The sequence below is a fragment of the Bufo gargarizans genome, chromosome 1 (assembly GCF_014858855.1).
Source record: "Bufo gargarizans isolate SCDJY-AF-19 chromosome 1, ASM1485885v1, whole genome shotgun sequence".
Classification (NCBI taxonomy): domain Eukaryota; kingdom Metazoa; phylum Chordata; class Amphibia; order Anura; family Bufonidae; genus Bufo; species Bufo gargarizans.
The window spans coordinates 218762891-218786386 of record NC_058080.1 but is presented as its reverse complement, the minus strand read 5'-3'; the positions used below and the strand labels follow the sequence as shown (position 1 = coordinate 218786386).

The following is a 23496-nucleotide window of genomic DNA, read 5'->3' as shown; positions in this document are numbered from 1 at the left end:
GTGCGACTGTACTGACCTACCTGAGTCCTCTGGTGGTCGATCCTAACAAAAGGGACCACCAGAGGACCAGGTAGGAGGTATATTAGACGCTGTTATGAAAACAGCGTCTAATATACCTGTTAGGGGTTAAAAAATTCAGATCTCCAGCCTGCCAGCAAGCGATCTGAATGGAGCGATCGCCGCTGGCAGGCTGGAGATCCACTCGCTTACCTTCCGTTCCTGTGAGCGCGCGCGCCTGTGTGCGCGCGTTCACAGGAAATCTCGCGTCTCGCGAGATGACGCCTATTGGCGTTAGTGTGACCTGGGAGAGCCGCCGCGATGACGCCTTTCGGCGTTAGCGCGGCGGCAAGCGGTTAAAAGGACTTTTGGGTCGCTAACAAGTTTTTTCACTAAAATATTACTATTTCACTCCCTACACTATCTGTCCCTTCTTCAGCACAGCTCTCCCTAATTAAGACTGAGCCGAACACGTGTCATCGGGTGCTATATAGCACTCGATGATGCGTTGCCGCCAGCCAATTACTGTAAAGCCAGTAGCCAACATGGCTATGGCATTACAGTGAGTGCCAGTATCTCCACGCACGTTTATTAGCTGTGTAGCAACCAACAAACGTGCGGGGAGGAGACTCGGGCATCGCGCTCGAGCACACGCGATGCTCGAGTAAAATTAGTGTTCGGCAGAGCATGCTCACCTAAAATTAGTTGTGACGCCAGCACCATGTGTAACACCCCAGAGGTGCATTACCACCATCTGCTCCCCTCTACTATATCCTACGGTTAACCTAATGTCATTCACTGAATTAATTTCCAGGGCCTGCAAAATGTGTATGCTCATTTCCATATAACTGTAATGTTTAATTGTAATGTGCCTGGTTCACCAGCAGATGTCAGCATAAATGGCAGAGCTACCTTGCCTAGAATGGAACCTTCTTTCCATTCTATTTCCCCCCTCTAGTGAAGAGTTTAGCTAGTTAGAAGTCAGAATAGAGTACCCCCTGCTAGGGGAAGTCTGTGTCCAAGCCAGCCAGAGCACCTTCAGCTCTGCTGGATCAGGAGGCCAAAAGCCAGGAAGAAAGCCCCCTGGAGAAAGCTAAGGACAGACCAGACTACAGAAAGTTAAGTATAGCAGAAAAGAAAGGAAAAGATTCCTATTTAATCCTGTCAGTACAGCAGAGCCAGAGAGCAACAGATGTAGCCGAGTGTGTTTGCCTGCCAGAATGTATGCCAAAGCCTGCTGGTAACCAAGACAAAGTTGGAAGCAGAGGTCGCAATAACACCTGTACAAGCGTCATTGACGCCTGTTTAGGCCATTTTACTCAATCGAAAAAGTCTAAGGCGTACCAATACGCCTTAGGGCTGTTTCACACGAGCGAGTCCATTGCGGGAATCACGCTCCGTGTGCGAGAGGATAGTGATTAGACCCCTCAGATAGGATTAGGTGGCTGTGTCTTTGCTAAAATGCCATTAACCATTACCACACCACACTATTAAATAATGCAGCTGCGCCTGCCAGGCTTCAGCAGGTATATGTGTGAATAGGGAAGATGCTGAGATCCGGCTATACCTCACAGTGAGGTACAGTCGGATCTCAGCATCTTCCCTAATCCCTATTACACAGCCACCTAATCCTATCTGTGGAGTCTGTAGCACAAGAAGGTAAAAGTACATATTGTGGGGTGTGTATGTGTATTAGACAGAAGGTAGGGATATGTATCTTGTGTAGTTTGGGTATTAGGGAGCGTAAGGGGTATATATCTAGTGCTGATACAGAGCCGCTCTTCACCTACGCGTGTATCAGCACTAGATATATACCCCTTACTCTCCCTAATACCCAAACTACACAAGATACATATCCCTACTTTCTGTCTAATACACATACACACCCCACGATATGTACTTTCACCTTCTTGTGTTACAGACCCCTGTACAATTTAACAATCTTCTTTAATACACAGATATTTAGATTCATACATTTCCTACTCTGGCACAAATGCGTTGCCAGTGACCAACTGTCTGTGCACGGTCCTACGCGTCTCTGTAATCGTACTGACCAGCAGAATAAACATAACATGTCATTATTCCTACACAGTGTACGCCACAATTATAAAATTAAAAAAGCAATGGCAGGATTGCCTTTCAAAAAGTGAAACTAATTTATGAGGTGTCACAATCTGTCTTAGGCTTCCTGCACACGACCGTATCAGCTTTTGCGGTCTGCAAATTGCAGATCTACAAAACACGGATATCGGCAGAGTGCATGACGCCATTTTTTTATGACTCCTGCAGAAATGTCCTATTCTTTTCTGCAAAACAGACAAGAATAGGACATGTTTTATATTTTTTGCCGGGCCGCAGAACAACGGTGTGCTGTCCGTATTTTTTACGGTCTCATTGAGGTGAATCAGTCAGCATCCAATCAGCAAAAGCTACGACTGTGTGCATGAGCACTTAAAAGCATAGAAATTCAAGTGTAGGAAATAGCACTTTTTTTTCCAAATTTTCAGTAAATTTGGGATTTTGTATAAAAATAAAAAAAATAAAAAATAAAAAAAGGTTAAACATTATTGACTCAAATGTAGTGCTAACGTGAAGTACAGTGTGTCAGGAGAAAACAGTCTCAGAATGGCCTGAGAGGAAGCTATTACCAGAGTTATTACCACATAAAGTGACACATGTCAGATTTGCAGAAATAGGCTGTGACGGGAAGATAAAAAATAACTGTCAGGAAGGGGTTACACTTGATACTGTTGTATGCTCTTTGAATCCTGCTCAGTGGCTACTGTCTTGTTTCCAGTACAACAGGGTCTGTGGTATGGTTTATGTTTGTATTGCATTGCTTGGACCATTTCCACCTGTTACTTTCCTACAAAACAGGTTTTTGGTTTAAAATAATCCAGGATGACAGTCTTGATGAACAGTTGTCTGCGAGGCAGAACCGAGGGTAGGAGGAGTTAGATGTGGGAAAGTATGTAAAAAAGGGCACAGAATCCTGAGAGGTGGAGTGCTCTGCCAGTGACTATCAGCATTACACCCATTGCTCATGCAGACAACATCACACAAGCAGATAGCAGGGGATTACTGGGACATCAAGCTGTGGTCTCCACCTGGACACCTGGTTTGTGGCTTCATTGTCCTGCATGATACAACCTAAGGAGGAGTTTTACCTGCCTCTTATTTTCACCTTGATCTCAGTCATTCAGGGGCACACATCAAGGACACTCTACGACTTCTCTACCTACTGATCCCATTGCCTGTGGAAACCTGATCAATCATATGAGGTAAGACACCATCTTAGTGTATTTCATGTAACTGTTACAGATATTATTATTTTTTTGAACCCATGGACATATTAAGGGCTTGTTCACATGACCGTGCGTGTTTTGCAGTCCGCAAAACACGGATGCCACCCGTGTGCTATTTGCGGAACGGAACGGACGGCCCTTTATAGAAATGCCTATTCTTGCCTGTGAAGCGGACAAGAATAGGACCAGACTCATAATTTTTGTGGGGCCACGGAACGGAGCAACGGATGCGGACAGCACACATCTTTTGCGGCCCCATTGAAGTGAATGGGTCCACACCCGAGCTGCAAGAAATGCGGCTCGGATGCAGAACCAAGCCATGGTCGTGTGAATGAGCCCTAAGAATGTATTTAACTCAGTGACATAGCACTGACATATTCCGCAGCGCTTTACAGACATTAGCATTGCTTTCTGTCCCCAATGGAGCTCACAAACTAAGTTCCCTATCAGTGGGGGGAAATGTGAGGTGGACTGTGGTTGCTATGGGCAACTGAGCCAGTTTTACCTTTCAACAGTTTTGATAAGTCTCTCTCAGTATGGCTAGAAACTGCAGTACCCGGAGGAAACCCTCACAAACATAGGAAGAATATATAAACTCCATGCAGATCTTGTCTGTCGTCAGAGTCGAACCCATGACAGCACTGCAAGGTACCATTGTTAACCACTGAGTCATTGTGCTGCCTACAGGTCATTCTCTGCACAGAAAAAAAAAAATCTGTAATCTCATACACTTTGCTGGGACGTACTCCCCTGGGGTTTTTCCACACGGGGATCCGCGCTGAAAAAACACTCATATTCCACAATGTGTGTAGCACCTTAGGATATGTCAACATATGAATGAAATGTGGCTGATATTCTGATATTTTTGCTGAAAATCCACATCAGAAAAAATGGACCAAATGGTATGTTTTTTGTTACAAATTTCATTGCATAAATGCTGCTGATTTGACGTAGGTTTCTCTCTTTGCAATGGCGTTCAAGCAACCAGTCCTGTATGGAGGCTTGCTTGAAGTACTCCAAGGAGATTCAGCACTCTGCTCATGCACACGGCAGATGGCGGCCGTGCCCGTATTGCAGCCCACAAACAGCGGGGTCCGCAATATTCGGGCATTGACTGTGTGCACCCCGCATCACGGATACAGACACATTCACTTGAATGGGTCCGCTATCCGGAAGGTCCGGTGCGGAACGGAGGCTTGGAACCCAACAGAAGCACTACGGAGCACCTCCGTTCTCTCCGTGCCTCCGCACTGCAAAAAAGTAGTGCATGTACTACTTTTTTGCAGGGAGGACAGATCACAGACCCATTCAAGTTGAATGGGTCTGGATCCATCTGCGGAATCCATGTTGCCCGTACATTGTGGACTGCAAATTGCCTTGTACATGAGCCCATTCAGCGGCATTCATCACACCCAGCCAGCATCCTACTCCGTATTGACGAGGGGCAAGCACCCCGCAACAGCTGTCTATGGATGGGTATCTGGCCTGGCTATATTCCCTTGTCAAATCCCAAGGCTTGTTGGAAAGTCGGATTTTGACTCATAAGGAGCCACTTCCAAGAGGTGGTGCTTGTGAGATGGTTCTCTTCCTTGCATAATCTTTGTATTGCAAAGAGTAAAATCTGCGGCATAAATTGACATACCGCAGATTAAAAATCTGCACACGGGTCAATTTCTACTATAGATTCTTTTAGATATAGTTTTATTTGGTATTACTTTTTTTTCACATTGTGACTTGGTTTCAGTGGATTTACCAGGGTATGAATTTATGGGGTCGTTTATCAAAGTGGTTTAGTTGTCCATAGCAACCAATCAGATTCTACCTTTCATTTTCCAAAGAAGCTGTCAAAAATAAAAGGTGGAATCTGATTGGTTGCTATGGGCAACTAAGCCAGTTCTACTTTACACCAGTTTGATAAATGACCCCATCTTAGATAACAGTCTTTATTCATTGTCATATAAACCTACAAAAATGCCAGACCGCTTATAATGAATTAATACTTTATTGCAAAATCACATATATTTCACAAACATGATTAAAAAGAATATGGTGCATGAGGTAAAAGCAACATCACTGGAGGAAACATACAGCGGATGCAAGTCCATATATCAGTCCATCAATGTATCACATGAACAAGTAAAGTGCTAATGCAAACAATTCAGCTGTATCAAAAGGACATCGGACAATTACCCATGTTGTGTCTCCTCCAGGATGGCGCCAACCCCAACGCGCGTTTCGGCGTACCTTCGTCTGGGGGTATTTATTTATTGCCATTACATTTCTATATATTACTGACCACTTGTAGACTACTAGATATGTATTTGTAAGTATTTGCGATTCATTCGGCTACTACTTTGAACCTGCCCCCATTGCTTTGTAGTCACATGTCATCATTCTACACACTATTTTTGCGTATTGCTTAAAGGGGTTGTCTGGGATCAAAATTATTTTTACAAAATACATTACTCACTATTAATAGCTGTTTCAAGGTCCCCCCAAGTTTTTATGTATTTTCTGACTTCAGCCGGGCTCCGACAGACCCCCACTGCTTGTTGACATCTCTGTTTATGTGTGCGGTAACTTCCTGCCGCACTGCTGTAAGGGTGTAAGCAAGATTTACCAATGTTATTGAATGTAGAGTGTAAATTGCCTGCTATAATTCGTTTGGTCAGTAGATGGCAGCAAAGGACTAAGCTACATTGACGTTTACCATAGAGAAAATTCTTGTATACATTTACCTTGCAAAGTCAAAATACAGATAATTTAGGGACAGGCTAGGACAGAAGGGTTATGGCGAACTGTAATTCAAATCACTTCCTGCATCACACTCTCCCCAGGAAAGGGAGGAGTTCCAGTGCAGAGCAGGAAGGGGAGTGAGCCTCTGCCTGTGTAATGCTGAGGACGTCAGGAAGAACTTGCTGTGGAGCTTGGAAGAGGAATTTCGGCTTGCAGTGGATTCTGACTACAGCCCCGAGGGAAGATTCACCGTGATGAATCCGGGAAGCACATATCTGTACGGTCCAGTTCTGGAGTGGACCAGGGGATCAAGAAAAAGTACCAAGAACTTACCAAACTACCAAAGGAACTGTAAGTGCAGCTCTGCCATGTCACACCTCATTGTACTGCACCAGTGACACTTTGGGGATATATAAGAAAGTGGCAAGATACAGACTTCACTTTGTTGGATTACAAATAGTATTGCGCAATACGTAAGGGTGCACCCCAAAGACGAAGCTCGCTCAAGAACATTCAGGCGCGGCCAGGCTGCTTTATGGACTGTGGGGGAATATTTCTCAATAGCTAGTTTAGCGTTAGGAAGTATTACTGTTACTCTTTGATTTATGCTCTGTTGTTATCCTGTTTATATATGCCTAGCCCAGTGATAGGCAAACTGCAGCTCTCCAGCTGTTGCAAAACTACAACTCCCACCATGCCCTGCTGTAGGCTGAAAGCTGTAGGCAGACTTTGTATGCTGGGAGTTGTAGTTCTGCAACAGCTGGAGAGCCGCAGTCTGCCTATCACTGGCCTAGCCACTTATCCCTATTTACTACTGTTCAATAAACTTTACTGCTGGGTAAGAACCATTGTCTGTGTTTATGTGGCATTGTGTACCCTCTGTACCTGTGGACCTAGCTCTCGGTCTCCTTCATTGATGATAAAACGCCCTGCCCAGTGATGTCACCTGCCCAGAGGGGCGTGGCTTAGCGCAGTTTGTTGCCGCTTAGTTACCGCCCATCCATGCGCTCTGAATAATTACTGTGGCTGACGGTGACATCATCGGGGCTCCTTGCGAAGCGGAAGAAGAGGCTTTGCTCTGCAGAAAGGGACCCGGTACGTCACTGACTCTTAGAAAAATGGGACTTCTGGCTGAGATTTTGTGAGCTGCAAATAGGGCATCAGAAATGTCTGTTAAAGGTAGGACATGCATGAATGTAATATTTAGGGGACTGTTGTGCACATACAACAATGTCCCCGATCCCGGACAACCCCTTTAATGCCATCCGCAGTCCCCCACTGTTTTGTGCATATTGCTTTCTTTTTTATCATAATGTTTTCAATAAACATTTTATTTTTATACTACATTTGGTTGGTGCATTATTCATAGGAGTTTCTTTTTGTTATACATGGAGTCAGGAGGCATTCTACCTGGAGACATGCACTCTTCGCAATCTGCACAAACTGAAGATAAGAATTTAGGGGGAGATTTATCAAAGTGGTGTAAAGTAGAACTGGCTTAGTTGTCCTAGTTTCCCTCAAACTGATACTTTTTAGACATTAGTAACTATATAGCAGAGTCCATTGTGAGAAAGTTATCTTAATGTATTCTAAAGGAAGAGACTGCTGATGATCCTGCCATCCCTGTCGAATGTTGTGTGCCCGTGGCCGTATTGCTGCCCGCATATGGAGGGTCCGCAATACACGTGTGCATTCCACATCATGGATGCGGAACTATTCACTTGAATGGGTCCGCAATCACGGAGATGCGGAAAGGAAGCACAAATGCTTCATTGGTGTTTCTGTCCATGCCTCTGCACCACAAAAAAATAGAACTTGTTCTATTTTTTGTGGTGCAGATGGATCACGGACCCATTCAAGTTGAATGGGTCTCTATCCGTCCCGGCCGCCGCACGGACATTGCCCATGCATTGGGGACCGCAAATTGCAGTCTCCAATGCACGAAACTGACCCACAACGCCCGTGTGCAAGAGGCCTAAGCCAGTGCAAATACTTAGTGATCTCACTGATGTGTATATCTGTGAAATGGAAGAAAAGTTAATCATTTTGCAAAGATTGTGTAAGACCAGTGGTTAAGCAGGTTCTATATAGCTGTGGCTACTGGGACTTTATAACTTAAAGTTCAACGTTCAGTAAGTAGGGCTTGTGAAATGCACTGGTTTTGGGCCTTCCGTCCGAATATGATACACATAGCATTCGGACTGACTCCTGACCCATTCATTTCAATGGGTCTGTGCACATCAGCGTTCTTTTTCACACACCATTTCTACATTCAGGAAAAATCGCAGCATGTTCTATATTGTGCATTTTTTAACCACCTCCCGACCGCCGTACGCGTATATGCGTCCGGGAGGTGGTTGCTTTACTCCTCCTGGACGCATATACGCGTCTTCTCGCGAGACGCGAGATTTCCTGTGAACGCGCGCGCACAGGAACAGAAGGTAAGCGAGTGGATCTCCAGCCTGCCAGCGGCGATCGCTCGCTGGCAGGCTGGAGATCCGAATTTTTTAACCCCTAACAGGTATATTAGACGCTGTTTTCATAACAGCGTCTAATATACCTCCTACCTGGTCCTCTGGTGGTCCCTTTTGTTAGGATCGACCACCAGAGGACTCAGGTAGGTCAGTACAGTCCCACCAAACACCACACTACACTACACTACACCCCCCCCCCCCCCGTCACTTATTAACCCCTTATAAACCCCTGATCACCCCATATAAACTCCCTGATCACCCCCCTGTCATTGATCACCGCCCTGTCATTGATCACCCCCCTGTCAGGCTCCGTTCAGACGTCCGCATGATTTTTACGGATCCGATCCATGTATCCATGGATCCGTAAAAATCATGCGGACGTCTGAATGGAGCCTTACAGGGGGGTGATCAATGACAGGCGGGTGATCACCCATATACACTCCCTGATCACCCCCTGTCATTGATCACCGCCCTGTCAGGCTCCATTCAGACGTCCGCATGATTTTTACGGATCCGATCCATGTATCCATGGATCCGTAAAAATCATGCGGACGTCTGAATGGAGCCTTACAGGGGGGTGATCAATGACAGGCGGGTGATCACCCATATACACTCCCTGATCACCCCCCTGTCATTGATCACCCCCCTGTCATTGATCACCCCCCTGTCATTGATCACCCCCCTGTCAGGCTCCATTCAGACGTCCGCATGATTTTTACGGATCCGATCCATGTATCCATGGATCCGTAAAAAATCATGCGGACGTCTGAATGGAGCCTTACAGGGGGGGTGATCAGTGACAGGGGGGTGATCACCCTGATTACCCTGATCACCCCCTGTCATTGATAACCCCCCTGTAAGGCTCCATTCAGACGTCCGCATGCGTTCTGTGGATCCGATCCATGTATCCATGGATCCGTAAAAATCATGCGGACGTCTGAATGGAGCCTTACAGGGGGGGTGATCAGTGACAGGGGGGTGATCACCCTGATTACCCTGATCACCCCCTGTCATTGATAACCCCCCTGTAAGGCTCCATTCAGACGTCCGCATGCGTTCTGTGGATCCGATCCATGTATCCATGGATCCGTAAAAATCATGCGGACGTCTGAATGGAGCCTTACAGGGGGGGTGATCAGTGACAGGGGGGTGATCACCCTGATTACCCTGATCACCCCCTGTCATTGATAACCCCCCTGTAAGGCTCCATTCAGACGTCCGCATGCGTTCTGTGGATCCGATCCATGTATCCATGGATCCGTAAAAAATCATGCGGATGTCTGAATGGAGCCTTACAGGGGGGGTGATCAGTGACAGGGGGGTGATCACCCTGATTACCCTGATCACCCCCTGTCATTGATAACCCCCCTGTAAGGCTCCATTCAGACGTCCGCATGCGTTCTGTGGATCCGATCCATGTATCCATGGATCCGTAAAAATCATGCGGACGTCTGAATGGAGCCTTACAGGGGGGGTGATCAGTGACAGGGGGGTGATCACCCTGATTACCCTGATCACCCCCTGTCATTGATAACCCCCCTGTAAGGCTCCATTCAGACGTCCGCATGCGTTCTGTGGATCCGATCCATGTATCCATGGATCCGTAAAAATCATGCGGACGTCTGAATGGAGCCTTACAGGGGGGTGATCAATGACAGGGGGGTGATCAGGGAGTCTATATGGGTGATCACCCCCCTGTCATTGATCACCCCCCTGTCATTGATCACTCCCCTGTCATTGATCACCCCCCCCCCCCCCCCCCCCCTGGTAAGGCTCCATTCAGCCATTTTTTTTGGCACAAGTTAGCGGACATTTTTTGTTTGTTTTTGTTTTTTCTTACAAAGTCTCATATTCCACTAACTTGTGTCAAAAAATAAAATCTCACATGGACGCACCATACCCCTCACGGAATCCAAATGCGTAAACATTTTTAGACATTTATATTCCAGACTTCTCACGCTTTAGGGCCCCTAAAAAGCCAGGGCAGTATAAATACCCCACATGTGACCCCATTTCGGAAAGAAGACACCCCAAGGTATTCCGTGAGGGGCATATTGAGTCCATGAAAGATTGAAATTTTTGTCCTAAGTTAGCGGAAAGTGAGACTTTGTGAGAAAAAAAACAAAAAAAAACAATATCCGCTAACTTATGCAAAAAAATAAAAAATTCTAGGAACTCGCCATGCCCCTCATTGAATACCTCGGGGTGTCTTCTTTCCAAAGTGGGGTCACATGTGGGGTATTTATACTGCCCTGGCTTTTTAGGGGCCCGAAAGTGTGAGAAGAAGTCTGGGATCCAAATGTCTAAAAATGCCCTCCTAAAAGGAATTTGGGCCCCTTTGCGCATCTAGGCTGCAAAAAAGTGTCACACATGTGGTATCGCCGTACTCGGGAGAAGTTGGGGAATGTGTTTTGGGGGGTCATTTTACATATACCCATGCTGGGTGAGAAAAATATCTTGGTCAAATGCCAACTTTGTATAAAAAAAATGGGAAAAGTTGTCTTTTGCCAAGATATTTCTCTCACCCAGCATGGGTATATGTAAAATGACACCCCAAAACACATTCCCCAACTTCTCCTGAGTACGGCGATACCACATGTGTGACACTTTTTTGCTGCCAAGGTGGGCAAAGGGGCACATATTCCAAAGTGCACCTTTCGGATTTCACCGGTCATTTCTTACACATTTTGATTGCAAAGTTCTTCTCACACATTTGGGCCTCTAAATTGCCAGGGCAGTATAACTACCCCACAAGTGACCCCATTTTGGAAAGAAGACACCCCAAGGTATTCTGTGAGGGGCATGGTGAGTTCCTAGAATTTTTTATTTTTTGTCGCAAGTTAGTGGAATATGAGACTTTGTAAGAAAAAAATAAAAAAATAAAAATCATCATCATTTTCCGCTAACTTGTGACAAAAAATAAAAAGTTCTATGAACTCACTATGCCCATCAGCGAATACCTTAGGGTGTCTACTTTCCGAAATGGGGTCATTTGTGGGGTTTTTCTACTGTTTGGGCATTGTAGAACCTCAGGAAACATGACAGGTGCTCAGAAAATCAGAGCCGTTTCAAAAAGCGGAAATTCACATTTTTGTACCATAGTTTGTAAATGCTATAACTTTTACCCAAACCATTTTTTTTTTTGCCCAAACATTTTTTTTTTATCAAAGACATGTAGAACTATAAATTTAGCGAAAAATTTATATATGGATGTCGTTTTTTTTGCAAAATTTCACAGCTGAAAGTGAAAAATGTCATTTTTTTGCAAAAAAATCGTTACATTTTGATTAATAACAAAAAAAGTAAAAATGTCAGCAGCAATAAAATACCACCAAATGAAAGCTCCATTAGTGAGAAGAAAAGGAGGTAAAATTAATTTGGGTGGTAAGTTGCATGACCGAGCGATAAACGGTGAAAGGAGTGTAGTGCCGAAGTGTAAAAAGTGGCCTGGTCATGAAGGGGGTTTCACCTAGCGGGGCTGAAGTGGTTAAGCAGCCTGGGCTCCATAAAAATGAATGGGGCTTGCATGAAAAACATCCGGAAGCAATGCGTTTTTCACGGATGGTTGCTAGGAGATCTAGATTGTTATTCTTCAGTTTTTCTTGACGTGCGTGAAAACACATACTATTTGGATACGATCCAGGTGAAAAAAAAAAAAAAAAAAAAACGCACACACTGAATGCACACATGGCCGTTTTCAGAACCAATTACAGTCTGCGGGGCTATACACATAATACACATGGCCACACTATAGCCAGTGAGGTATTAAAGAAAAAAGGTTTTATATAGCGCCACCTGCTGTTTGTTCTTGTTCTTATTTTTTTGTCCATCTCGCTGAGCTGGTAAAACAAGCTCAATTTAAATCTTCAACTGCCACCAGTAGGGATAAGCGAATCAACTTCGGATGAAATATCCAAAGTCAATTTGCATAAAACTTCGTTCTAATAGTGTACAGAGCAGGAAAAGTACATTCATTTGTAATGTAAAAAAACTATTTCCTGAACTCGGGCTTGGTTCCAAGGTACCACAGTTCAAATTAATTTATAAAATAATAATAAAAACAGGCACTCACCATCTGGTAGGCTGTATAAATTGTTGGTTTACTCAAGGCTATAGTAAAGTATGCAGATCTGGGTGCTAGTTTGATAACTGTAGAGTATGTTTCGTTACACAACCCCATTGCCAGAAACGTTACAGTGTAATAAGAATAATAAATGCACACCTTGTCATAAGAGGTCATTTCCAATACTCTATCCACATTGGTCATATATCCCTGATCTTTCCTCCTTTTTAAAAAATCCATTTTAGGCTACTTTCACATTTGTGTTGTTAATTCCTCTGCCGGATCTGGTTCCCAGCCGCCACTACTTTTCCAGGCGAGCCATTCCTACCCTGCACAACCAAGTGGCGGACAAAATCAGGTGTGCACTGCACAACACCATCTGTGGCAAAGTTCACCTAACTACGGATACGTGGACCACACAGGACCATATGGTACATGTTGGCAGGCAGACATCGGCAGTGGCATGATAGCAGTTTTTTCTGCTAAAACCTTGAAGCTTTGAAGCTAGGTAACACTGAATAAAGCCTCATGCACACAAACGTATTTTCTTTCTGTGTCCATTCCGTTATTTAGTTTTTGCGGACCATATACGGAACCATTAATTTCAATGGGTCTGCAAAAAAACTGAAGTTACTCCATGTGCATTCCATATGTCCGTATTTCCATTCCGCAAAAAAAGATAGAACATACCCTATTATTGTCCGCATTCCGGACAAGGATAGTACTGTTCTATTAGGGGCCAGTTGTTCCGCAAAATATAGAATCCCCATGGACGTCATCCGTATTTTTTACGGATCTGTTTTTTGCGGACTGCAAAATACATACGGCCGTGTGCATGAGGCCTAAGTGTAAGTAATTATAGTGTTTTTGAATGTTTGAGTAGTTGAAAAGCCTAAAGTTTTCCATAGTTAGATCTTGGTCAGGGAAGCCCCAACAAACTACAATAAAAGAAGTGCTGATCAGACAAGTTGAATTTTTTTTCAACCCAGGGGTTTCCGAAACAGATAGACAGCATCGACGGATGCCAGCTGACACTCAATCTATGTATTTTATTGGCTGATGGCGTTTTGGCTGTTGGCCTGAAGATATCAATAGGCACATTATGACACCATAAAATACGTTAATAATTGACTCTTCTTGTCTTGAAACACTTGTAGATAGCTATATCAATAATTTTACTACTTTATCATAATTTATGTTTTCTTTTTATATTTTGCGCTCACACTTGTGTGTGTTTTGTGAGGTGTCAAACACATTATTGCTGTGGATCGTAGGGGCTAGACAATGAGAAGCATTGAATTTCATTTTAAAACTATGCCAGTCAGGACTGGAAAGATGTGTGAGGCAACACTTTGTGGGGTACTTTTTAAGGCTCTGTGTGAACCTACCCTGTGTATTCTAAAATCATAAAAAATGTGACATATTTTTTTACTATTCTTTTTTGGATCAGTGCTTGAAGACTTCTGTACACTGGTGATTTTATGACATTTTCTGCTCTGTTTAGTGGCTCCAAATCACCATCAAAATCAATATTCACATCCTAACTGGTTTTTAATAGTGTCACTATGTATACGTGTTAATTTAAAAAAATAAGATAGCCAAAGGCATTAGGCAGCACATTTTGGAAGACATTTTTAACATGTTGCGTCATTCTATCAATTACTGTCTATACTGTATGCTTACATCATCTCCAGTAAAAGGCACCATATCATATCTGTGGTATTGGCAGTTATATTATAATCCATATTTCTTTAGTACATTCCCATCTCTTAAAGAGAATCTGTCACCAGTTTTCTGCTGTCCTCCTCACATGCCAGTGAGTCCCCATATTCATGAGCTCACGGCTCTCCCCGCCCTCCTGCCTCTGATTGACAGGTTTTTCCATATGAATCAGCAGCAGGTAGGACGGGGAAAACCAGGAGCTCCTGAATATGGGGACTTAGTGGCATGCGCTGGGGGTGTTCAATACAAGACTTTGGTAAATGGCTAGATCAGTTAAAGAAAGTGACCCAGCAAAGGGGACCTGTCACTAGTTTATGTTGTCCTTACTTAGAACACCATAAAACTGGTGACAGTTTCCCTTTAATAAGTATCTCGGCCACTCAGGGATTACTCTGTTTATCTCCACCATTCTCAGGTTTCTCATGTCATTCTCTCAGTGACCTCTAGCCTGTTTTTTTTTTTTTTCTATATTGCTCTCTGTCAGCCTTCTCATCCGACTGCCATCTTCTAACTGTCATTTCCCTCTGAACGTTGGCCTAACTCCTATCTCACCCCACCTTCCTCCATGGGAGTCTCTCACACGTCCATACTCACACTTCTGCCCTCCCCATGGTTGCTAAGGTGAGATTTTATTTGTCTATATATTCCCAAGCCCCACTTTAACCACTTCCCATCTGGGCCATTTGCCCCCTTCCTGACCAGGCCTAATTTTGCAAAACTGACATATCTCACTTTATGTGGTAATAACTTTGGAACGCCTTTATTTATTCAAGTCATTCAGAGATTGTTTTCTCGTGACACATTGTACTTCATGATAGTCATAAATTTGAGTCAAAATATTTCACCTTTATTTATGAAAAAATCCAAAATTTACCCAAAAATTTGAAAAATTCGCAATTTTCTAAATTTCAATTTCTCTGCTTTTAAAACAGAAAGTGATACCTCATAAAATATTTATTACTTAACATTCCCCATATGTCTACTTTATGTTGGCATCATTTTGGAATTGTCATTTTATTTTTTTAGGACGTTAGAAGGCTTAGAAGTTTAGAAGAAATTCTTCAAATTTCTAAGAAAATTGCCAAAACCCACTTTATAAGGACCAGTTCAGGTCTGAAGTAACTTTGTGGGGCCTACATAGTGGATACCCCCATAAATGACCCCATTGTAGAAACTACACTCCTCAAGGTATTCAAAACCGATTTTACAAACTTTGTTAACCCTTTAGGCGTTCCACAAGAATTAAAGGAAAATGGAGATCAAATTTTTAAATTTCACTTTTTTGGCAGATTTTCCATTTTAATCCAATTTTTTCTTTAACACATCGATGGTTAACAGCCAAACAAAAGTCAATATTTATTACCCAGATTCTGCGGTTTACAGAAACACCCAACATGTGGTCATAAACTGCTGTATGGGCACACGGCAGGGCGCAGAAGAAAAGGAACTCCACATGGTTTTTAGATGCCATGTCCCATTTGAAGCCCCCTGATGCACCCTTACAGTAGAAACTCCCAAGAAGTGACCCCATTTTGGAAACTAGGGGATAAGGTGCCAGTTTTATTAGTACTATTTTTGGGTACATATGATTTTTTGATCATTCATTATAACACTTTATGGGGCAAGGTGACCAAAAAATTGGTTGTTTTAGCACAGTTTCTATTTATTTATTTATTTTTACAGCGTTCACCTGAGGGGTTCAGTCAAGTGACATTTTTATAGAGGAGATTGTTACGGACGTGGTGATACCTAATATGTATACTTTTTCTCATTTATTAAAGTTTTACACAATAATAGCATTTTTGAAACAAAAAAATTATGTTTTAATGTGTCCATGTTCTGAGAGCTATGGTTTTTTTTATTTTTTAAGACATTTTCTTATGTAGGGGCTCATTTTTTGCGGGATGAGGTGACGGTTTTATTGGTACCATTTTGTGGGACATACGCATTTTTGATCACTTGGTGTTGCACCTTTTGTGATGCAAGGTGACAAAAATTGCTTGTTTTGACACAGTTTTTTTTATTTTTTTACGGTGTTCATCTGAGGGGTTAGCTCATGTGATATTTTTATAGAACTGTTTTTTACGGACGCGGCAATACCTAATATGTATACTTTTTTTATTTGTTTCACTTTAACACAATAATAGCATTTTTGTAACCAAAAAATGATGTTTTAGTGTCTCCATGTTCTAAGAGCTATAGTTTTTTTTATTTTTTGAGAGATTTTCTTATGTAGGGGCTCATTTTTTGCGGGATGAGGTGACTGTTTTATTGGTACCATTTTGTGGGACATACGTGTTTTTGATCACTTGGTGTTGCATCTTTTGTGATGCAAGGTGACAAAAATTGCTGGTTTTGACTTTTTTTTTTTTACGGTGTTCACCCGAGGGGTTAGGTCATGTGATATTTTTATAGAGCTGGTTTTTACGGACGCGGCAATACCAAATATGTCTATTTTATTTTTTCTATTTTTAATTTATTTATTTTTTTATTCCTTACTTGGGGACCTTTTTTTTTTTACATGTGAAACTTTATTTTATTTTATTTTTTCAACTCTTTATTTTTTTTTACACTTTTCCTCCCCCATAAGGTCATACAAGACCTCTGGGGGACATTTGCTTCACTTTTTCATTTTTTTTTCACTGTTGATTTCTCTTGTAACTGGGGCTGACATAGTAGCCCCAGTTACAGAAGAAATGCACCCCCCAGAGAGGCTGTACAGCCTGATTCTGCGCTGTACAGCCTCAGAGCAGGGCTGATCGAGGTCTCTGTAAGACCTCACACAGCTCCTGCACGCTCCTGCACGCTCGGTGAGCGCTGTGTCTGCAGCGATCCGGAAGGCAGGGACACCTGGGCACTGTCCCTGCCTTCTCTCTGGGTTGCCCTGCTGTCACTGACAGCGGGCAACCCGATCAGCAGCTGCACGATTAGCGTGCAGCTTCTGTTTCTGAAAGGACGTTTTAAAAGGTGCTTTCAGAAATAGAGGTCCACCCATAGGACGTTTATATCCTATGGGCGGACGTAAAGTGGTTAAGGTTCCAATCCCCCAACCACATTATTTTTTTTTGTTTTTGATCGGATGAGGACCCATTAGTTTCAATGAGACCATAAAAAAAATGCAGACAGCACACCCGTGGGCTGTCCACATTTATATGTCCATTCCGCGGTCCCGCAAAAAAGATAGAACATGTCCTATTCTTGTCCGTTTTGCAGACAATAGGCATTGTTACAATGGGTCTGCAAAGAAACGGATGCAACACGGACTTAATCAGTATTTTCTATAAATATATATGGTCGTGTGAATACACCCTAACTATATTGTGCACACTTTCAATTGCTTGAACCATTATAGACGGTAATGGACAGTAATTGTACAGTATAGACAGTAATTGACGGAATGATGCAGCATGTTAAACAGCCAATATCATCACCCATACTTTAATACAATAAATACAGTACAATTATTACTACCCTCTTACATATAGATTCTCTATTAGGTCCCTTATATATCTGATAAGTTGGTGTTTCCCTTCCCCTTAGACATTATTGTAGCAGATTTCTTTGAATGTTTTATGTGCTTCTGCTGGCCTAGAGAGCAGTAAAGGAAATAGCACAACCTATAGTGATAGATGCTGGTTAAAAATCCTCATTACCCATATTATCTCATTCATTTATAAGTAAAGTAAAGCCACAAGGAGCTAAACTGTAGCTATACTATATAAGACTAATTTCAACCCTCTTAACATAGACGATATGCACATGTCCTCAGCAACAGTCATTTAACAGTTCAGCAGATCAACTTATATGATATTGATATTGCACCAGGGTCAACAATACACTGAAAAGTTCTGTTCTTATATGTTGAATAAATGTTCTTCTGATGAACTGAGGTTTTGATCAAGCATTTGTTAGACAAGGCCAAAAAATGTTTTCCAAGGGCTCATGCACACGACCGTGGTGTGTTTTGCAGTCCACAAATCACGGATGGTGTCCGTGTGCGTTCTGCCTTTTGAGGAACGGCACGGACAGCCTTCAATATAAATGCCTATTCTTGTTTGCAAAGAGTGTTATATTTTTTAGCGGGGTCACAGAACGAAGCAACGGATGCGGACGGCACAAGGAAGTGCCGTCCGCATCTTTTGCGGCCCCAGTGAATGGGTCCGCATCCGAGCCGCCAAAACAACGGCCGTGTGCATGAGGCCTAACAGGAAGATCTTTCGTCCGACTACCGGACGATCACCAGTTAGGTAAAATGATTGCTTGCTGCTGCATTTTACCTGACGAACATTCGTTGTGATTGAAATATTCCATATTTATTAACTGTCATTTAATATGTATGAGCATCTTAAGATATATGACCCTTGGGAAATGATTGAAGTCTTTCCCACTTTATGCTGTTGTAAAAGAAGGTCACTATTATGATAAGATCCATTTTCTAGCTGACGATGTGGCACTTTTCCAAACTAAATAATGCATAGTTAGGCCTCATGCACACGACCGTTGTGTGCATCCGTGGCCGTTGTGCCGTTTTCCGTTTTTTTTCACGGACCCATTGACTTTCAATGGGTCCGTGGAAAAATCGGAAAATGCACCGTTTGGCAGCCGCATCCGTGATCCGTGTTTCCTGGCCGTGAAAAAAATATAACCTGTCCTATTTTTTTCACGGCCAACTGTTCACGGACCCATTCAAGTCAATGGGTCCGTGAAAAATCACGGATGCACACAAGATTGTCATCCGTGTCCGTCGTCCGTGTCCGTTTTTTCCTATCATTTCAATGGCAAACTTGACTTAGATTTTTTTTTCATTTTTCATGTCCGTGGATCCTCCAAAAAACAAGGAAGACCCACGGACGAAAAAACGGTCACGGATCACGGAGATACGGACCCCGTTCTTGCGGACCTTAAAAAAAAACGGTCGTGTGCATGAGGCCTAACACTGTGATTGTACTTATGTAGACAGTACTGCATAGTAATATAATTAGGAGCAATAAAAATTGAATACAAGAATAAAATCTGATGCATCCATGCCGTAAAATGATGGGTTTGTCACCTTATCCGTTCAACATTGAAGTCAAGGAGACAAATACCTTGGTGTAACCTTTATTTGGGGTCGACTTACAACAATCACTACAGCTGTGGCTTCCCTGCACGATTCTTATCAATGATCTTTGGCTCATGAATTTGTACTGCGTTTAGTCTATTGACTTTGTACTTTTCTGTTGACTTTTGCTGGTATATTTTTTTCTGCACAGAAATATCACTGTGTGGTATTAACGGATGTGATAGCGGCTTGCCATAGCCAAGGAGATCTTTTTTAGTCAAGTTAATAAATTCCAATGTTCACAATCTAAATGGCGTTGCATATTATGTTTGATAAGTTTCAAGATGTAAAGAGGGTTTGAGGAATTTAGTTTGAAGACAACCATACAATATTACTCTATCCTAATGCATAGAATTGTGACTCAGATCAGAACTTGGAAAGGTGGACGTGACCACAACCCTGCTTCTGAAACTGTTGCACATTAAAGCTACATGCACACCACCGTATGTTTTGCGGTCCGCAAATTGCGGATCCGCAAAAAATAAAAAAACACAGATGACATCCGTATGCCATCTGTTTTTTTTTTTTTCCGGATCCATTGTAACAATGCCTAAAATGGACAACAATAGAACATGTTCTATTTTTTTTGCGGGGCTACGGAACGGACATACTGATGGTGTGCTGTCCGCATTTTTTGTGGACCCATTGAAATAAATGGGATCCTATTTGCAAAAAAAAAAACGGAACAGACACGTTTGTGTGCATGTAGCCTATAGGGAACCTGTCACCTGCACTATGCTGATTTCAGCCGTCCATCTGTACTGTGATGTCAGTCAGTACTTCTAGACTACTGACACGGTGAACCCCACAACTCACCAGTACAATGAGGGAGATGAGTCCAATGGTGCTCATTGTCTTCACCCTTCCCTGCCTCTGGACGATGACCAATGACAGGATTATGGCACAAGCAGTGGGGTTCAACATACCAGTCCTCTAACCCTACAGCTATCAGCCTACAGCAGGGCATTGTGGGAGTTGTAGTTTTACAACAGCTGGAGGGCCGCAGTTTGGACGTGCCTGGCCTACAGCTATCAGCCTACAGCAGGGCATTGTGGGAATTGTAGTTTTACAACAGCTGGAGAGCCGCAGGTCGAGCATGCCTGCTCTAAAAGTACTGGCTGCCATCATAGAAGTGACAGACTGCTGAAATCAGCCGATCTGTCACTACACTATGCTGCCTTCAGTAAGGAGAGCATAGTGCAGGTGTCAGGTTCCATTTAAGAATTCACTGACGAGCCATGTTAGCATAGTTCTATACAGAACCATAGGGCTTTTATTGAGGTGCTGAACTAAACCTCCTTATGAGGGTTCATGCCCTCGATCCTATTGTTCTGTCCCCACATGAAGGCGAATGAAGGTGTAACTGATAATGACCTTGTGACTGTCTTACCTTCGTATCCAAGCAGTGGAGCAGACCGGACCGGCAGATGCTCAGGTTAGATGGACCCAGACGCAGACATGAGGATGCAATCAAACGTGGGTTTATTTGATCCAGAGCAGCGACATATGGGTATGCAATACAGTGATGCAGTAGATGCTGTGATGTGGATGTCTTTGCTGAGGCAACTGCTGAGGCAACTGCTGGTCAAAAACTGATGCCTTCACAAGCCAAGGTGTGAGTCTCTAGTCACAAGGAGTGCAGCACTTAAAATGGCTACAGGAAGTGACAAGAACCAAGGCTGCAAAAACCACGCCCAGCAGAGAAAAACTTTATAGACAAGAAACAAGGCGTGCAGCATACAAATTCCGGCCAGCAGATGGCAGCAGAGAACAATACATAAAAACAACGTAGTAAAAGGAGATATAATAATACGGTGCAGGAATTAAATTTTAAAAGAACAGCACACTCCCCGTCTGAAATTCACTTTGGGGATTTCACTATGACGAATGTCCATAAAATATAAACAACCTGTAAAAGAACATGTTAGAATACGAAACATAGAATAGTCCTGTTTTCAACTTGGAATGGAGAAGATCTGCGAACCTAGATACAGTCCTGTTCACCCGTCAGGGACGTTCTCGATGGGTAATATTAGGATGAGTTCGTTGATTGGTCTTGAGAACGTTTTAAGCTCGCCTTTCCTGAAGATCTTCAATTCCACCTTCCGGACCTTGCCATCCTTGCTAGGGAAAACCTTTGAAATTAGCCCAATAGGCCAGTCAATCCTTTCGGTTTGTTGCTCTTTCATCAATACAAGGTCTCCTTCCTTCAGGTTTGGTTTGTTGTGTTGCCATTTTCTTCTTCCTTGAAGAATACTGAGGTACTCCTTTCGCCACCTGTTCCAGAAGTAATCTGCTAGATATTGTACACGTTTCCAGTGTTTTTGATAGATGTTAGCATGAGTGAATTCTCCACTTGGAATAAGCGTACTCTCAGTTTTTTGGGTAAGTAGAATAGCCGGAGTCAGTATGGCTGGTGTCTCAGGATCCATAGACACTGGCACAAGGGGTCTTGAATTGATAATGGCTGAAACTTCAGCGAGAAGGGTGACTAGAGTCTCGTGTGTGAGTCTAGATGAGTTTACATCCATCAACATAGAATTTAAGATGTTGCGTGAGATGCCGATCATTCTCTCCCAGGAGCCCCCCATGTGGGAACTGTGAGGAGGGTTGAAAATCCAGGTGCAACCTTTTTCCGCCAACTGATCTTGGATGGACTTGGTGTCGATGTTAAGTTCTCTACAGGCTCTGATGAAGTTGCTTCCCTGGTCAGACCTCAATTGTTTTACTGGTCCTCTGATTGCGAAGAACCGTCTTAAGGCATTAATAAGGCTGGATGTGTCCATAGATTCTATCACCTCTATGTGAACTGCTCGCACACTCATGCAGGTAAATAGTACGGCCCAACGCTTACTGTTTGCATGACCGCCGCGGGTCCTGCGTGCGGATACCATCCATGGCCCAAAGACATCTAGGCCAACATAGGTGAAAGGCGGCTCTGTACATAGTCTATCTGCAGGCAAGTCGGCCATTTGTTGGTGTAGTTGTTTTCCTCTTGCTTTACGACAGTGCACACACTGATGCAGTACTTGGGCCACACGTTTTTTCATACCTATAATCCAAAGGCCTGCAGACCGTAATTTGCCCTCAGTAATTTGCCTGCCTTGGTGTTCGGCCCTTTCGTGATAGTGTCGGATTAGCAAGATGGTGATATGATGTTTGCTGGGAATGATGAGAGGATTCTGTTCTGCAATTCCCAGGTGGGCTTGATTCAAACGACCACCAACTCTCAGCAAGCCAAAACTGTCGATAACTGGATTTAAGTTGGCGAGAGGACTTTTTAAAGGAATCTGCTGTTTGTTGTACAAGCACTTCCATTCTATGTTGAAATTTTCCTGCTGGACATGACGTATTATGAGGTACTCACTATGAGAGATGTTCTCAGCAGAGAAGGGTTTATGGCAGGCATGCCAACCATGACAATCTTTATCTTGGTGAGTATTATGATAACATCTTGCAATGTGCACTAACCTTGCAATAGTTTTGACGAGTCTCATCCAGCTGGAGAAACGCTCGAAGCGCTGACAACCGAAGCTGGCGGTTTGCTTTGTTCCAGTGACTAACGCACTAACTTCAGCGCGAATTTCTGGATCATTTTCTGGATCCTGGATGCTGAAAGCTTCCTGTACATATTTGTCCGCCTCTTCAAGCAGAAACTCTGGACCTGTAAGCCAAGTAGAGTTAGTAAAAGAACCTATAGACATAGGCCTAGTGGCGTGATCTGCTGGATTAAGTTCGGATGGTACGTAGTGCCATTGTTCAGGTTTGGAGGATCTCCTGATTCTCTCTATGCGGTTACTAACGTACACATAAAATCGCTTGGTCCGATTGTGGATGTAACCCAAAACGACCTTACTGTCGGTGTAATACTGGACTTCAGCTATGTCGACACCCAGTTCTTGTTGTATGAAATCCGCAATCTCCACTGCCAACACAGTCCCACAAAGTTCCAGTCTGGGAATAGTATGATCAGGCTTAGGGGCTAACTTAGCCTTACCAAAGACGAATCCAACGTGATTTTGGTTGTTGGGTTCTGTCACCTTCAGATAGGCAACCGCTGCGATGGCCTCCGTGGAGGCGTCTGAGAACACATGGAGT

At 43.3% G+C, this 23496-nt stretch overlaps 1 protein-coding gene across 1 annotated transcript in view; it reads left to right on the top strand.

The window, feature by feature from the left end:
- Positions 1–2905: 2905 nt before the first annotated feature.
- LOC122946158 (2-hydroxyacylsphingosine 1-beta-galactosyltransferase-like) overlaps positions 2906–23496 on the top strand; it is a 176934-nt gene continuing 156343 nt past the window's right edge. The window contains exon 1 of the mRNA XM_044305597.1: positions 2906–3278. The gene's annotated coding sequence lies outside the window, so the exon portion shown is untranslated. The remainder of the gene's footprint in view (positions 3279–23496) is intronic.